Source organism: Hemicordylus capensis, chromosome 6 (assembly GCF_027244095.1).
Source record: "Hemicordylus capensis ecotype Gifberg chromosome 6, rHemCap1.1.pri, whole genome shotgun sequence".
In the NCBI taxonomy this organism is placed as follows: domain Eukaryota; kingdom Metazoa; phylum Chordata; class Lepidosauria; order Squamata; family Cordylidae; genus Hemicordylus; species Hemicordylus capensis.
Genome location: NC_069662.1, coordinates 108,872,332 through 108,891,492, shown reverse-complemented (window position 1 = coordinate 108,891,492; position 19,161 = coordinate 108,872,332). Strand labels below are relative to the sequence as shown.

General features: G+C 41.3%; 1 long non-coding RNA gene across 2 annotated transcripts in view; it reads left to right on the top strand.

Moving 5' to 3' along the window:
- LOC128329996 (uncharacterized) overlaps positions 1–17,034 on the top strand; it is a 29,983-nt gene extending 12,949 nt beyond the window's left edge. For both annotated transcript variants that reach the window (XR_008309910.1, XR_008309911.1), the window contains exon 3: positions 16,071–17,034. This is a non-coding gene — a long non-coding RNA (uncharacterized LOC128329996). The remainder of the gene's footprint in view (positions 1–16,070) is intronic.
- The last annotated feature ends 2,127 nt before the right edge of the window (positions 17,035–19,161 follow it).

Genomic DNA, 19,161 nt, shown 5'->3' with positions numbered 1-19,161 from the left:
CCACTCCACACACTCTCTACAGGATCCCCACTGGAACAAACTTTTCAACAACACAACATAAAAGATTACTAGATAGAATATAACATATCCCTCCTATTTATAACAACCAAAATTAAATTAATTTAAATTCAGTGACAAAGTCTAGAAGTCTTTTAGGTAGTCTCCTGTTGTACACACTTCTCCTAGTTCTTGGGGTCTCTGACACAGGAACTGTTAGTGATGTTGTTTTTCTGGTGCAGAGGATGGTCCATTACTTTCATCAGCTTTCTCTGTGAGGTCAAAACTGGAGATAAGATCAAATTCCTCTCCAGTTCCTCTCTTGAGATCAGTCTCTCTTCCCTCTTGTCTCATAGAATGCATGCTGGAAAGTTTCAGACTGTTCCATTTCTATCCATCATCCATTATGACAGAAGCTCCTTGGATTTCAATAATTTATTTTGGTCCATAATATCGGGAACATCCCTTTCTCACTTTATAAGGCAGCCATACTCGAACAAAGTCCCCACCAGAAATGTTCACATACAATTTGTATTTTTGTTGCTTCTCCTTTACCCGATCATAAATCTCTGCACTCTCAGAGTGAGATGGCATGGAAAACCCTATCAATTGTTGCCATGGGTAAGTTTGGTGGTAGCTTTGCATCCTCCCTGCACTTCAGAAGGTGTTTTTCCTGTAGGAGAATGAGGAGAAGTGAGATAAGTAAATAGAATTTCATGGATTGCCTCTTCCCAAGGTTGTTGTTGCATAGTAGCCAGCTGTAAACTTTCTTTCACCAATCTGTTCATTCTTTTAATTCAACCATCCCCTTGAGGATTGTACAAGAAACAAGTCTTGTGTTTTATCTCATGGTCATGTGAGTATTGCTCCATTTCAAATGAGGTAAACTGTGTCCCATTGTCGGTCACTAGTTCTTTAGGAAGAACTTCCCTTTGTAAAAACTGCAGTCATGAACTGGATCACCTTGTTTGTAGTAATGTTGTCAGCAAATGAAACTTCTGGCCACCTGGATTAGTAATCCGCCATCAGTATAACAAATCTTTGTCTTGTGGTTGGTTATCAAAAGGTGCCATTATATCCAGAGCAAGTTTCCCCCAGGACCATTGGCATAGTCTACTGGAGTCAAGGGGGTGGTAAAAGTCTTCTGTGATTTGTCAGATACAACACAAGCAATACAGTGCCTAATTATACTTTCAAAGTGTTTGTCCAGAACTGGCCACCACAAACTTTCTCTGATATGCCTTTTAGTCAAGCTCATAGCCAGGTGACCTTCATGGATCAATTTTGATCACTTAGCTTGAAAGGAGGTTGGCACCACCAAACAATCAGTCCTCATCAAAAGCTCATTGAGAAAGGACAGCTCACTCGCTATGTGCATGTATGGTTGCAGGTATCCAGGTACCTTGTTTTGCATGACTATCCATTAGTTATGAAAGGTTTAAGTTCAGTAAGCACATAATCAGCACCGAAGGCCGCTTTCCACTCAGAAGACGTGATCACTCTATGATTAGATGAAGCTAGTTACACAATTGCCACTCTTTCATCATCTTCTTCTGGGATCTCCTCTTGGCCTTGAAATGGAAGTCAAGATAAACAATCTGCAGTTGTATTCTGGAGACTTGGAAGATGTTCCACTAGGAAATCAAAGTCCATAAGTCTGATGATCCATTTGGCTATTCTTGCGGTCGCTGGACTTGATCCCCAAGTAGCAAATAAAGCAGATAAGTGTTTATGGTCTGACTGTAAATTTACTGTAAAGTGAATTTTCTGCTCCACAAGTATGGCCTTAAGTGCATCTCTGCTCAGAAACATGCTAGAGCTACACCCCCCCCCCCGCCATGACAGGATATATCTTCTCCAAAGAGAAATCATTCTGGAAGCAAAGGCAACTGTAACTTTCCTGTCCCATTTTTGCTGGGTCAAGACAGCACCCAAACCATATTCAGAAGCATCAGAGGTTACAATAGTGTGCCTGTTGGTGTTAAAAGAAGTGAGAGCAGGGCTTTCAACAATGGCTGATTTCATAGACTGAAAACTAGCCTTGCAGGTTGCATCCCAGTTAAATGCTACATTCTTTTTAAAAAGAAGACACAATGGAGCAATTCTGGAGATAAATTGTCTAACAAATTTAGGTAATATTCACAAAGTCCTAAAAATGATTGAAGTGCATCCTTGTTGTGTGGTTCTAGTGCTTCCTGAATAGCTTTCACCAAGTCTGTTTTGGGATGTACACCACTCTGAGGTATATGTATCCCAAGTTCGTCACTGAGTGTGTGCAAAACTGACTTTTCTCTGCAGCGATATTAAGTCTGTGTTGGAGTTTTCTTAAGACTTCTGTCAGTTTAGCATCATGTTCCTCAATAGTTTTGCCATATGTCATCCTGAAAGTAAGTGATGCCATCTGTAATCTCCAAAATTGCATGCATCATTCTTTGAAATACCAAAGCTGCAAAGGCTAATCCAAATGAAAGTCTTTTGTACTGAAAAAGACCCTCTGGGTAATGCAGGCTGTGTATTTGTGAGAACTTTTGACCAGATGAATTTGATGATAGGCCAAAGACAAGTCCAAAATTGTGTACACTGAGGCCTCTTTCAGAGTAAGCAGCAGTAAGTTCATTGCTATATATGGGTGCATTCCTCACTTTGTGTGGTTTGTGCAAAAGGTATTGCATTTATCTTCATTCAAATTTTATATTTGAAATGCATGTCAGTGCCAGGAGCATCAGCAAAAACATCCAAGAAATCAGCAGTCATATCAGCAGATGAATGCTCCATCATCTGTAATATGAGTTCCATGCTATTTGGGTCTGACAATATCCGTAGATCTTTCTGATGTTGCTAGCCCAATATTGAGACTCCTTTTTGTGACACATTCAATTTCCCTTCTGCAGTACATCCTTTGTATTCCAGAAGATCAGTGAAGTACCCATTTATGGCAATAGGGGAACCTCCATATCCCCATGGGTGGATATCTGAAGGCTGCAAGTGCAAATCTGATGTAGTAAGCAGTTCCTTGTAAAGTAGATGGGAAATGAGAGTGTTTGGAGAAACAGAATCAGTCAGTATCTGCACTCCATGGCCATTAAGTTTAATTTGACAATGGGGAAAAGCAGGCTCCGATTCTGTCATACTTAAAACATTTTCAGAAAGCAGTTCATCTGCTTCATCCTTTTCATATAGTGAATCAGTAATGGAGCAGACAGCAGACATGCACACCTTAGCAAAGTGTCCCCCTTTTTTGCACCTGTTGCAAGTTACCTTCTGTGTAGGACAGTGAGCAAAATTGGCTTTGTGGGCAGAGTCTCCACATCAGTAGCAGTGGTAGCTCTTCTTTTCTTGTGCTGCCACTTTCTGGGGCAGTGCCATATGAGAAGACTGGGTTTGGAGAGATTTAGACTGAAACTCCTTTGATGTAACAAAGGGAGTGAGTTTGCACAGTGAAGAGCATTTTCCACCCTCCTAGCCATCTCTATAACTTTATCCAAGGTAAATTTCTGCTCCAATAGCAGTTTTTATGCAGTTTGGAATAGTTTGTTTTCATAACAATCTGATCCTTGATCATTTCATCAGTAAAGCTGGCAAACTCACAGGTTACACTTAAGTCACACACTGCTGTGATAAATAGATTCACCAGACAGTTAGGATCTAGAATAGAACTTGTAACGTTCAACAGTCACATTCAAAGGAGTGTTGAAATGATTGTCTAAGGCTTGAAGAGCAGCTTTATAAGAATTGGCATCCCTTTCCAAGTTGGCAGCAAAGGGCAAGCGATTATATATTCTCTGGCCTTCAGGGCCCAGGCAGTGAAGCAATATAGCTTCCTGCTCTGCTGGAGTAAAATCAGGGGTCTGTATGGTGAGGAGGAAATGGCAGAAATAGGACTTCCATTGTTTCCAATGAAGAGCAAGTTCTCCTGGGATGGACAAAAAAATAGGTAGTGGTGGGATCTAGGCTATGCTGCAGTGGGCATCCAGTGAACAACAGAGTCCAAGATTGATAAAGAAAAAGTACCTTCAGGGGTTGTGCAGGTCAGAAAGCTGGAGAAACAATTAGCAGCAGTGATAGTAGAAAGCAGTTCTACTAAGCCCAGTAATGTAAGGAAATGAAGTTGCACGAATATTCACGAGCTTTGCAGGCTCACACGATCAGCTGGTTCAAAAATCTCTTTGCCAAATGTTTTATAGCTGCTTCTTTAATAGACACAAAGAAATCTTATGTAGATTGAAACTAGAAGTTTATTCAGAAACTCCATTTTCTCCTTCTCCTTTCCCTCCCTTTTTCCTTCTGACTTCACCCTATCTACAGGATCACCACTGGGACAAACTTCTCAACAACATAACATAAACTTCTCAACAACACAACACAACACACCTTGTCGGCCTGGTAGCCCTGCTTGCCTTGGTGCCTTACCAAAGCTGGGTTGAGACGCTCCTTATTCATCTCGATCAGGGATTCCCAACCTTGGGTCTGCAGATGTTGTTGGACTACAACTCCCATCATCCCCATCTACAATGGATGGAAACTGAAGTCCAATCTGGGGACCCAAGGTTGGGAATTGCTGATCAAGAACAATAATTAAATAACTGACTTGCATGGCCATGGAAGACATGCTCTGAGGCCTAGTTATGAATGTTTGTTCCAAAATGGACAGGATGCAAAAATGAGTCATCTGTGGACTTAACCTGGTAACACTGTTATCTTCTTATCTTGTGCCACATATAAATTTAGTACAACCTTGCAGTGATGTATTGTGGGATATTAGCTGTTCCAAAATAGTAATGCAGATTAACCCTTTTGGAACACCACTGTGTCCTTAATCACCTCTGTGGTTTTTGCAGAAGTCTTTCTACCTTCTCTTGACTAATTCTGAACTTCTTTACTGCTGCAAGGATGCACTGGTTTGGGACAAATTCTCTATGCATTAAACTCTGTTTTACAGGTTCAATCTTATGCTGTGTTTGTTTTTGATAGTAGAAGGAAATTAGAGCCACACTGGATAATAAAGAATTTTAAAACATGCAAGTGCTGAATAATGCAATAGCCATTTCAGCAGTTTTTGCCAACCAACTCATTGCTCCATCTTCTCTGCTTTCTCTATTAATCTCCATTAAGCTCTTCTTTTGGGTCGTTTGTTCTACATTCCAGTGGTCTGAGTAGCTTGTAGAGCTGGTGGCAAGCTGGCATGCCATATTTGGTGCTCAATCCCTGCAGCCCGGTCCTTGCAGGAGATATTCCAGAGGTTTCGGTATGTCTGTCATCTTGGACAAGATGTTTTATTACTTTCAAAAATCACAGGCAGTAATGAGTGCCCGCAAAATACAGAAGGATTAAAGAGCATAAGTTACTCTGATTATTTGTTTAGTTCTGGTGAGTTCCTTTTCAAAACCTGTTTTCCTTTCGGTAGGAACTGCAGCTGATTAGTATAAACATATACTGTTCCATTCATTTGGAATAGTGAATGCTACATTGATAGCCATTAGAAGTATGAGGTTACTGAAAATATTTACTTGTGTAAGTTTGCGCTTCTACGCCCCCCTCCTTTTAGTCCTTCCACGTTTGAGGCTGAAGCAAATTACTAAATAAAGCTTTTAAATCGTATTCAGGGATTTGTGTCACTGTGGTGCGGCAGCTAGAATTTGGGTTAGGATGTGGGATCTCTGCTCTATGGGTGGCCTTGGGTATGGAAGGCTCATTCCAGAAAATCTACCTTACAGGGTTGTTGTTGTTGTTTTTAATCTTATTTATCATCAAATCATTTTATTATGATTTGAAATGCTTATACAGCATTGCTTTTAAAATGTGTACAATGCTTTCTAATGCAAATATATTTAATGTAAACTTGTACTGTTCCATTCATTTGGAACAGTGAATGGAACAGTAATGAGGTACAAAAATGAAAATAAAAGTAACTTACTCCCAAAGCAATCAGATTATCCACACACACAAAAATAGGGGGGGGGGGATAATATAAAATAAAAAACAACAATATTTTGTTGCCCTAACCATTTGTTGTTGTTTTTTGTTTGTTTTCCAAGCTTAAAATGGTTTTATTATAGACCAGAACTTGAAAGATCTGCAATAGATTCTTAAAATCAGCATACATGTTATTGCCCTTTTTACCCTTCATAAATTGTGAAGAATTTCAGACTAGCAATATTATTATGAAGGAAGGTACAGACTACTACAGAAGGCATTGGGGGGGGGGAGCTCATTGAATTTGCTTGTTAAATGCAAATGTTAAATGCAAAATGACTTATATAGCATTATTTTTAAATGACATCTTTATATAAAAATATACAACTCTGAATGTGTTGGCCTTTCTGTCATTTCAAACATTATCAGTTTTTGGTTTTTTTTTGCAAGTTCAATTTTTATTGATTTTAACAATAACAATATTATCATTCATTAAAAATACACACAAAGAGGGAGGACTTCCCGCTCACCTTTCTTCGTGAATCAACAACTATAAAATTTACCCTTGCTATGATAATAAATCAAAACATAAGTTCAAACCCTTACAAACATAATTAATCTAACCAACCTGTGATTTATACTAAATTTCAAACCCTGCTGTCAAGTCCATAGTAGGAAAGTAATTCTTTAGATACAACAAAAATGGTTTCCAATCTTCTTTAAAACATTCCAAGTTTTGATCTCTCAGTAGTGCTGTAAGTTTTGCCATCTCCGCATATTCCAAAATTTTTATCAGCCAGTCTTCTTTTGAAGGCAGTTCACTAGACTTCCATTTCTGTGCATATATAATTCTAGCCGCCGTGGAGGCATACATAAAAAATGTTAAATTGGTTGTAGAAATGGCACCTTGTGTTATTCCCAGCAGGAAGGATTCTGGCTTCTTAGGAAATGTCATTTTAAATATTTTCTTTAATTCATTATATATCATATCCCAATAGGCTTTAGCCTTCCCACAGGTCCACCACATATGAAAAAATGTGCCTTCAAAATGTCCACACTTCCAACATTTGTTTGAAACATTTTTATACATTAATGCCAGTTTTTTTGGTGTCAGATACCATCTATACATCATTTTATAATAATTTTCTTTGATAGCATAACATGCAGTAAATTTTAAGTCATTTTTCCATAACTTTTCCCAGGCTGCCATTTCTATATTACGCCCCGCATCTTGAGCCCACTTTATCATAGTTGTTTTAACCACTTCCTCTTTTGTCTCCTCCAAAAGCAACAGTTTATACATTTTAGATACTAATTTTTCATCGTTTTGACATAATTCCGTCTCGAAATTTGAAGTCTGGTCCTCAAATCCGACATTAAGGTCCTTCTTATACATCTCATTTAACTGATGATACTGAAACCAATCTCTAACCAAATCTTGTATTTCAGTTAAGCTTTTTAACTTACAATCCTTTTCCTGAAAATGTAACAAATCCCTATAGGTACCCCAGCACATTTGCATATTTACTTCTTTACGTGATAAGGCTTCAATCGGAGATACCCATAACGGAGTTTTAGGTTCAAACCAATTTTTGTATTTTAACCACACCCTCATTAAACTCCTTCTCACATAGTGGTTCAAAAAATCTTTATATATTTTACTTTTTTCATACTACAAATACGCATGCCATCCAAAGCTTCTGTCAAATCCTTCTAAATCAAGAATTCTAGGGTTTCTTAACGTTATCCATTCTTTTAACCATGTCAAACAAACAGCATCAAAATACAACCTTAAGTCTGGCAAGGTAAGACCACCTCTTTCCTTTGCATCTGTTAGATTCTTAAAATTAATTCTTGGTCTTTTCCCCTGCCAAACAAACTTAGTTATATCCTTCTGCCATTGCTTAAAATAAGTTAAAGTGTTAATTATGGGAATAGTCTGAAAGAGAAACAACATTTTAGGCAAGACATTCATTTTCACCACTGAAATTCTTCCCATTAAAGACAGATTCATTTTAGACCATCTTTGTAAATCAATTTTCACTGAATTCCATATTTTAACATAATTATTTGTAAACAACAGGGAGTTGTTATTTGATAACCAAACCCCCAAATATTTAACTTTCTTCTCCACTTTCAGCTCACTTATTTCAGAGAATCTGTCCTTGGTTTTCTGATCCATATTTTTAGTTAACACCTTAGTCTTGATCTTGTTTATATAGAATCCAGCCAGCTGACCAAATTGTTGTATTTTATCCAAGAGTCTTTCAATCTTATCCATTGGATTCTCTAAAAACAGCACAACATCATCTGCAAAGGCTCTCAGCTTATAATCCTGTTTCCTAATTTTGGGACCGTGTAATTTATCATCGTCTCTAATAGTTCTACAAAGCACTTCTAGAACCAATATAAAAAGCAATGGGGAAAGTGGACATCCTTGTATAGTCCCTTTTTGTATTACACAGTTGTCTGATAATTCCCCATTTACAATAATCTTAGCATATTGCTCCAAATAAATTGTCTTAATTGCCCTAATAAAATTATTGCCAGCAGTCATTACCTCTAGTAATCTCCACAAAAACTGCCACGAAATATTGTCAAAAGCTTTCTCTGCATCCAAAAAAATCATCGCCATCTGTTTATCATTATGTTTTTCATAGTACTCCAGTACATTCAAGACTGTTCCGACATTATCTCTCAATTGTCTCTTTGGCAAAAATCCAGCTTGATCTTAATGAATAAAATGCCTCAGTATAACCTTCGTTCTTCTTGCCAAAATAGCAGCAAAAAGTTTATAGTCATTATTTAAAAGTGAAATTGGTCTATAGTTTTTAACTAACGTTAAGTCTTGATCTGGTTTGGGGATTACTGGAATATTTGCGTACTTCCACGAATCTGGCATAGTCCCTTTTTGTAAAATATCATTCATAGTCCATTGAAGAGGTTGTAAAATTTGATCTTTAAATGACTTATAGTATAAAGCTGACAGTCCATCAGGCCCGGGGGCCTTGTTGGGCTTGGCTTGATTTATTACTTCTATTACTTCCATAACTGTTATCGGAGCATTCATAATTTCTATTTGCTCCTTAGTAAGTTTTGGAATATTTTTGGTCCTGAAACCATTTGTAAGAGATTGTTTTAGAGCAAGTAATAATAAAAGTAAACCGAACTTCCACAAACAGTTCTGGTTTTCTGAAATGAATGGTACTAGTCTCTGCTGGATCCATTTCTTTGTGAAAAACATGCTCCAAACATTAGATAACTACTGTATTTACTCAAATAGAAGACAACTCTGAATTTAAGTCAACTCCCTTAAAGAATACAGGTTAGATACATGCTATACCTGTATTTAGCTGAAAGGAAGAAGACTCTGAATTTGAGATGACCCCTAAACACACACACCCCATTTCTAACATAAAGAACTTGGAAAAAACCTTGTGGGTAAAACTTTAACATACCATTTCTAGCTAGACCTGATTTGGCAGTTATTGAGGCCAATCTCACGATAGGTGAGACCCGCCTTCAGAGGGTTTGTGGGAAGAGTCCACTCTCCCCACAGACGGTCCCCAGACAGCCCAGGATGGCCGGACTGGCTGCCTACACGACTGCCGGCTCCATCATGGAGCCAGCGGGGGCTGCGGGGGATCGGGGGCTGTGCGCCCCCCGGAAGTTCCAGGATGCCCTGCACAAGTGCACAGGGCATCCTGGACAGACCCCCAGGGTCAGGAGGCTTCCTGCTGGGGGTCTCCTTGTATGTTGCCACGCCATGGCAATACACGATCAAGAAGATGGGGTTAGCGGAGCACTCACTCCGCTAGCCTCAGCTAAGGGGAGGAGGAATTAGGAGGGTTTGCTGCCGTGGCAGCAGGCGATCAGCCAAAAGCAGGCTAGGCTCCCTTCACCTGCTTTTTGCTCCTTATTGTAAAATAGGTAATCAGGTCTTTTCAGTCCATTGAGATTGTGTGATCATCAACCTACTTCAATAATATCATTATCAGGTTCTTTGGGAGATGACTGCCTATATTCTCATTAACTTTATGAATATGACAAATATTTATATACTGCTTTTCAACAGAAATACCCAAAGCAGTCTACATAGATATAAATAAGATGGCTCCCTGTCCCCAAAGGGCTCGCAATCCAAAAAAGGAAACCTAAGATAGACACCAGCAACAGCTACTGGAGGGGTGCTGTGCTGGGGATGGATAGGAACAGTTGTTCTCCCCCTGATAAATGAAGAGAACCACCACTTTAAAGAGGAGCCTCTTTGCTCAGTTAGCAGGGGACTTTAGTCTTAATGAGACTCGAAAATGTTGGTTTTTATTCCACCATAGATGGAAATAGATTCTCTTATAATTGCATCCTTTCTAACATTTATCCACACTTTCCTACAAAATATGATTAAACTGAAATCCTGTTACACTTACCAGGGAGAAAGTCCCACTGAACTTACCTCTGAGTAGACATGACCAGTATTGCATTGTCAGCCTACAAAGTGGCTGCTACTAAAAATGTATTAAACATATATTTCAAACATATATATTTAACAGAGTATGCAAAATGATACATGTACAAGAAAACAACAATACATTTACCCTCACCCTGCCATCTTATTATAACCATTTACTCAAATCATACATCAAATCAAACTCTTTTTAAAAGAGTTAGTTGCTCTGCATTAATAGGGGCTTAATTTACTTAGTCTTTTGAGGCAGAACAATTCTTTATCTTCCAAGAAGTGGTCCAGATATTTTGTTAAAGCCATGCCTTTAGAGTACCACCTGCACAGAAAAGTCACTCAAACTGTTTAAGGTCTGTATTGCCTCAAACTGTATTAGGTCTCTGTCCATCTGATGTAATCTAGAGTCTATTGTGTAAAAAGAAAAAAAGAAAAAAAGATGCACCTACAGGTATTGAAATTGTGAGATTTCAAGCCTTTTTTGAGAGCCCCTTGTTCTTTCCACTCTTTTGTACCCCTGCCTACCTGGACCAAAGAGGAGGCATCAACTGGAAGCAGAAGCAGAAGCCAGTTTCTATTGATAAGAGCTAGTCTCTTCCACTGTCTATCCTGTACCTTCATGGATGGGGCTGTAGCTCAGTGGAAGAGCATCTGCTTTGCATGCAAACAATCCCTGACATTTATTTTATTTTATTGTTGAATTTATATACCGCCTTTCATTAAAAACAACCTCAATGCAGTTTACAAAAGTTAAAAAAATATACAATCAAATGACAATTAAAATATTAAGCTAAAAATATAAAAACAAACCAAATTTAAAATTTATAAATTTTACAAACATAAGAACTATACATGGGTAAAAAACACATAGAAGCAGCAATAAAACATAATACAAACATAATAACACAATAAAACACAATACAAACATAAAAACTATACATGGGTAAAAAACACATAGAAGCAGCAATAAAAACAATCATGTTAAAGCCTGGATAAAAAGCCAAGATTTAACCAGCTTTCTAAAAACTGTGATGGAGTCCAAAGAGCGAATGGTCACTGGGAGCATTCCAAAGTCTGGAGGCAGCAACAGAGAAGGCCCTGTCCCGAGTGCACGACAGCCGAGCCTCCCTCATTGTCACCACCCGGAGCAGAGCCCCCTCAAATGACCTTATCAAGTGGGCAGTAACCCTTGGGAGCAGGTGGTCCCTCAGGTACCCCGGGCCCAAACCGTTCAGGGCTTTAAAGGTCAAAACCAGCACCTTGAATTGGACCCGGAAATGAACTGGCAGCCAGTGCAAGTCTTTCAGAATGGGTGTGATGTGCTCCCATTGGGCAGCTCCAAATAAAACCCTAGCTGCCGGATTTTGCACTGGCTGCAGTTTCCGGATATTCTTCAAGGACAGCCCCACGTAGAGCACGTTACAGTAATCCAGCCATGATGTGACTAAGGCTGGATTACTACTACTACTACTACTAATAATAATAATAATAATAATAAGGCATGGGTAACCGTGGCCAGATCTGCCTTCTTGAGAGAGAGATGCAGCTGGTGCACTAGCCGAAGCCGTGCAAAGGCACCCCTGGCCACCATCTCCACCTGAGCTTCCAAAAGCAGAGCCGGGTCCAGTAGTACCCCCAAGCTGCGTACTTGCTCCTTCAAGGGGAGTGCAACCCCATCCAGAACCGGTAAAATCTCCTCATCCCGATTGGCTCTCCTACTGACCAACAGTACCTCCGTCTTGTCTGGATTCAATTTCAGTTTATTAGCCCACATCCAACCCATCACAGCCTACAGCCCCTGATTCAGGACATCCACTGCCTCCCTAGGGTCAGGTGACAAGGAGAGATAGAGCTGAGTGTCATCCGCATATTGCTGACAACTCAGTCCAAGTCCCCGAATGACCTCTCCCAGCAGTTTCATGTAGATGTTAAACAGCATGGGGGACAAGACCGAACCCTGCGGGACCCCACAGGCCAGTGGCCACGGAGCCGAGCAGTAGTCCCCCAGCACCACCTTCTGGACCCTCCCCTCAAGAAAGGACCGGAACCACTGCAACGCAGTACCTCCGATTCCCATACTCGAGAGGCAGCCCAGAAGGATACCATGGTCGATGGTATCGAATGCTGCTGAAAGGTCCAGCAGAACCAACAGGGATGCACTCCCCCTGAGTTCCCGGAGTAGGTCATCCACTAGAGCGACCAAGGCAGTCTTAGTCCCATACCCAGGGCGGAAGACAGATTGAAAAGGTCCAGATAATCCATATCATCCAAGACTCTATGCAGCTGGGACGCCACCACACGCTCTATCACCTTGCCCAAAAAGGGCAGGTTAGAGACCAGTCTATAGTTGTTCAGGTTGGAGGGATCAAGGGAGGGCTTTTTTAATAATGGTCTTACCACCACCTCCTTGAGGCACAGTGGCATCCTGCCCTCCCTTAATGAAGCATTAATAGTCACCTCCACCCACCCACCTGTACCCTCCCTGGCAGCTTTTATTAGCCATGAAGGGCAAGGGTCAAGAGCACACGATGTTGCCCGCACACTGCCCAGGATCTTGTCCACATCCTCAGGCTGCACCAACTGAAAAGAATCCAACACAACGCGACCAGATGGTACCAGAGGCACGTCTGCCGGAACTGCCAAAACTCTGGAGTCCAAATTGGCACTGATGCGAGCGACTTTATCTGCCAAGTGACATGCAAACTGATCACAGCGGGCTCTAGATGATTCCTCCCCCCTTGTCTGGGGGGATGAGTGCAGCAATGTCTTTGCTACACAAAACAGCTCCGCCGGTCTACACTGAGCAGATGCAATGGAGGTGGAGAAAAAATGTTTCTTCGCCCCCACCGCCACGTAGTCCCTAAAATGGGCTCTAGCCCGTGTTCAGTCGGATTCATCATGACTCTTCCTCCAGCATCGCTCCAGCTGTCGCCCGAGTTGTTTCATCGCCCTAAGCTCCGAAGAAAACCAAGGAGCAGATCAGGCTCCACCAAGCTGGAGAAGGCGTTTAGGAGCAACCACGTCAACAGCCCAGGCTGTCTCTCCATTCCAGAAATCTACCAGGGCCTCAACAGGGTCACCAGCTCTGGACACTGGAAACTCCCTGAGGGCCGTCTGGAATCCAAGCTGATCCATAAGCCTCTGGGGGCAGACCATCCTAATCAGCCCACCACCCCTGCAGAGAGCAGATGGAGCAGTCAAACTAAACCCCCACCAGATGATGATCTGTCCATGACAAGGGAGTTGTCTCAAATTCCCCCACCTCCAGATCATTTATTTCCCAGTCAGCAAAAACCAGATCCAGAGTATGTCCTGTCATGTGGGTAGGGCCCGATACCAACTGAGACAGGCGCATGGTTGCCATGGAGGCCATGAAATCCTGAGCCGCACCCACTAGGGGGGCCTTAGCATGGACATTGAAATCCCCCAAAACAATAAGCCTGGGGGAACCCAAGGCCACCTCCAAGACTACCCCCGCCAGCTCAGGTAGGGAGACTGAAGTGCAGCGGGGTGGTCGGTACACCAGCAGAACCCCAGCCTATCTCGGAGGCCCACCCTCAAGGACAAACACTCAAAATTCTGAGATTGCCTGACCGGGCACCTGGTAATGGGGAGGATCTCCTGAAAGATGACTGTAATATCCCCTCCCCGACCCTCAAGGAGGGGCTGTTGCATGATCTCCAAACAGGCTGAGGGAGACTCCTGCATGAAACCTTGAAGAAGCTGCTGCCAGTCAATGTAGACAATACTGAGCTAGATGAACCAATGGTCTGAGTTGGTAGCTTCCTATGTTCAAGATATTTCCACCCTACCCTACCCACAGGGCTATTGGGAAGACATGAATGAAGCAAGGATATATTCTTAACCCATTCTAAGTCTTTAGATAAGCAAGCTAGATAAATAAACAAACAAGTTGTTCTACTAAGAACAAATCTACTCACTTTCCTTTCACTATTCCTACAACTGGACTAAATTTGGCCCAAATCAGTTAGGCGGCTCAAAAGTTAGCCCACTTGTGCCTCAAACGTTCATATGTCTGCCATCTTGAATTGGGCTGGATGACATCATCACAAATCATGCCGTTGAGGTGTCACTCACTACAACTGTACCAAATTTGGTTCAAATACGTTAGGCGGTTCACAAGTTAGCCCACTTGCACCTCAAATGTTTAAACATCCACTATCTTGAATTGGGTTGGATGACATCATCACAAACTATACACTGTTCAAGTGTTCCTATGTGTCCCTACAACTCTACCCAATTTGCTTCATATTGGTCCAGGCATTGTGAAGTTGATAGGGACAGATGGACAGACACACACACAAACATATGGAATGCCAGGTGATCTCATAAGCCTACTGAAATGCAGGCTATAAATATGCACATATGTACTGTACACATATAATGTACATATTAGCATCCTTCTGCCAAATAGCACTTTAGTGACTCCACCCATTTTCCATTCAAGTCAAAATACACCCAGCCAATCTTATGCTGTTAATATAGTTGTGCAAGTGCAAACAGAGGTTTGTGCCATGCCAGTTATATTTAGCAGGGATGAACAGACCTCAGGCTTGTGTATGTTTTTTTTTTATTTTAAAAAATACAACTCAAAGGTCCACCAACCAGAGTCAGGTGCAAGACAATGGCTCAGGAAGGAAAAGATACACTTAAAGAAACAAGGTGACTTGGAACAGGTGGAATTTATTTCCAGACCGCGAGCGGCCCGTGCCCAGCCACTGCCACCGCCCTGTTCACCCCACCCCCGCATCTGACGTCAGATGCAGGGGCTAGCCACACACCCTATCAGACGACAGATGCGGGGGGGGGCGTGGTCTGGCTCCCGAATGGGGCCACAGAGCCCTGTTTGGGAGTTAGAGCCAGACCGGTGCTGCATTCACAGCATGACCAGGAGCTGCTCTTCCCTGCCTTAGAGCCGCTTCTGGCCACGCCACGAACACAGCACTGGCCATTTAAATCCCGACCAGGGCTGCGCAGCTCGGAAGCTAAACCAGCACCCTCTGTGTCTGACATCAGACATGGGGGGGCATGTCGGAGCCGTGAGGCATGGTCCCTGAGGGGTGGTGGCTCAGGTTCTTTGAACCCATTCGCTCAATGGTGGTTCCACCCCTGGACCTTTGACAAAAAAACTTTGCTCCTGGTTTCCCCCCAGAAGGTTTATTTGTTTCAGCAGTTTAATTTGGAGAGGTGCTGGGAGGAGATAACGTTTTTATTGTTATTGGAAGGCTTCTCATGTCATGGAGAACCAGCGAGGCAGCCAAACCGCCAGTTGCCAGAGCATGTGCATGACCTCGACTTCTGGTGTCAGGAGGGTTATTTTGGCATTGGGCACGTGGTCCAAACCCACCAAGGTCAACGTATTTGCCCTTCTTGCAGCCCAGAAGCGGACATCTGTAACCAACTTCATATCTTGGTTACAGATGTTGGCTTCTGGACTACAAGTAGAGCAGAACAAGCTGACATTGGTCGGCTCAAATAACATGCCCAGTGTCAGCATAGGCCTCCTAACATCACAAGTCAGCCTCCCCCGTGCAATCTGGGAATCAGCAGTTCAGCCAAGCCACTAGTTCTCTATGATATGCCCATTGTTAAAGAACTGAGGGGTCAGAACCCATGCCAATCTACTCCTCAGGGATCTACGAGTATTCTGATCAACTTTCTTTTCACCCCTGTTCAATAGGCATCTGTCCACTTATCTGCACTACCCACTTTGGACATGGAGGGGCAAAAATGTCTAAAGGCACAAACCTCTGGTCCTGAAGGAACTTGCTTTGCAGCCAGGAAAACTGTGGGATTTTAAAACTAAAACCTGAGAGGCATAAACTAAGTGAGAGAGTTATGCCCAAACCACTGAGCCACAGAATCAGGGATTATTGTATCCTTTCAGTGTTCACCAGTGAAGATGGCAGCACATGAAGAAAAGGAATTAAGGAGTCCAGAGTTAATACAACTGTAATACATTGCAATGGATATATTTTAAGAGAACAGATGTGGTATAATTAATATCATCAGAGTTAGTGTGCTTATCTAGCCAATATTTTTAATAGATATTATTAGGAAAGAAGAGCAGGTAGGGTCTGCAGGGAACATTTGGAAGATCAACAGCCAGGAAGGTGCGGATTTCAAAAGCACTTGGAAAAGTAGATAACTTTTAAAGTAAAGATGAAATTTCATGGAGCAGCAAATTAACTTTTAAGTTCTATGAGAAAGTAGTGCATACATCTTAGCAGAGAAATCTTTATGTACAGTTACTGCACTGCTGTCTCAGATTACTTTAAACTATCACTTCCTGCAAAAAAAAAAATTGGTTTCGTTCTTTTTAAGACTTCTGGAATATTAGATTTTTGTAGACTTTGCTCTCAGTTCTTGAAATTTCCTTCATTCTTTCTAAGAAGTTCTAGTTCACAAACGCTTATGACACAATAAATCTTTTAAGACTTTAAGGTGCCAAAAGACTGTTGTTTTTGTTGCAACAGACTAACATGGCTATCCCTCTTGAGTGTGTCCCCAGGTTGTACTGTAATTCTGCAGGACTCTTATCCTATTTCCCAATATAGAGATGAATGCTGAAATGCTACTGTCTTGTTAACAAATACATTAACATTACTGGCATATATCTTACAAAATGATTAAGAGTGAGATGTCAGACCAACCCTGATACTACTTTTCTATTCTATTTGTAGTATACAAATGCTTATCTCAACCCCTGCTAAGTGGGCAAAGAGGTGATGGCTCTTTAATTATTTGGGGGGGGGGCAGCTATCCATATTCAGCCCAGAATAGCATCTCTCCAGTGGCTGCTGCCAGGGTCTCCTTAGTATGGGTCCCCCCCGCCCCGCATATTGCGAGCCCCTTTGAAACAGGGTATCATTTTTTCATTCCTTTAACTATGTAAATAGCTTTGTGAACCTTTTTGTTGGGAAAAAAATTTCAACAAATTATCTCCACTGTATTTAGTACATTTTCATTGCAGATATCATGTACTTCTCTCCATAGCATCCTCAATATGTCTAAGTATACAGGTATCTCTACAGAGTAGAGGGAATTAACTACCAGTGTTCACAACAAATATTTTGTAAACTTGTGGTATTTAGGTCTGCAGTTGGAGAGTTCCAATAGGCATATTGGACTGATTGTCCCTATATTGGGTTTAAGGGGAGGGGCACCCACAGGGGGACCCACTGTTTCAGTGGGTCCCCCCCTGGGGCTTTCCCCCTCCCACCACTATCCCCAGTTTCAAGGAAGCAAACTGTCCAAATAGCCCATCTTGCTAAGTCAGAGCTGATTTTTAAATTACCTGCTCTGGCTTCTCAGCTCGGAAACAGCAAGCAGGCCATCGAAAAATTAAAGGGCCAGTGCCCTAACTCTGAGAGGGGTGTCTGTTGGGATTTAAGAGTTAAAGGAACTAACTTTTAAATCTGGACAGAATATTGGAAAACTATCAGCTTTCTGATCGATCCAACTGATCCAGCAGTTTTGATGGGGTCATGTAGACTCTCCTGATAAGTCTCCTGTTCAATCTGATTGTGTTAGGTTGGATCTGATCATTTTCAACATGCACAAGCCTAGTGTTTACAACATGGAACCAAATGGCTCAAGATGCGGGTTTACTCTGCTGTAATAAATTCTCTTACCACAGGAGGGCAGCTTCAAGCAAGGTTTTATTCTTTACTCCTATCAAGGCTTTTACCCTTAGTGTGCCCTATTGTAGCAATACTATGCTAAGGCATACACTAAGAAAATGTTGCAAATCAGATCCACCACCAACATTAATAAAGTTATGAACAACTGAGAATAACCCCATTTTCTGTGTGTCATTACCATTTGCTTCCTGTTTCTTAATAGGTGAAATATTGCTGCAATATTATCTAAAACACTAGATTGTCTTGATGCTACAGTATATTGCACAAATAATAAGAAATCAACATACTTTCCACCACATCATTCTATTTATTAAAAAATAAGAAGCCAAGTGAGTAATCCTACAAAAACATCCAGCCATCATCAAAAGTGTGCACTTTTGACACCCAAAATAACTAAATAAGATAATGTGACATCTGAAAGTATGGGAGTAGTTCTTCATAGTGAGCATTTGTTTGAAAAGTATTTTCTTCTTTTCTCCTATACTGCCATCTGGTGTGGTATATTCCAGTGTCATAATTAGGCAAAACAACCTGCAGCTTTACAAAGACTGTTTCAATGGAGTCCCTACAAACATGCTCTTCTAGGCTAACATTAATGCTACTTGGCTTGTAACATTTTTAGTCTACAGTGGGCATAATCAAAAGCTTTGAATTACTTTATGCCTCATCAGATATGATCTTTACATCAAATACTTCTGATATGCATCAGATACTTCCAATATTCATTAAAGTTATTACTCTGTCTTGTTTAACCAGTTCATCAATGCACAACAACAATAAGCAGTACTTGAAATTCATTTAGTCCAATTCTTTTTTATGTCACTAGGCACATATGTATATTTCGTGTACTTTGCAAGCATACATGATTTATTTCTTTTTAAAAATTATATCATATTTTAATTCATGGGAGACAGCATGGTGTACTGGTCAGAGTGCTGGACTAGGACCGGGGAGATCTGAGTTCAAATCCATGTTAAGCCATGGAACTCACTGGATTACTCTGGGCCAGTCACTGATCTCTCAGCCTAACCTATCTCACGGGCTTGTTGTGAGGATAAACATATACCATGTACACTACTATGGACTCCTTGGAGGAAGAGCAGGATATAAATGTAAACATAATAAAAT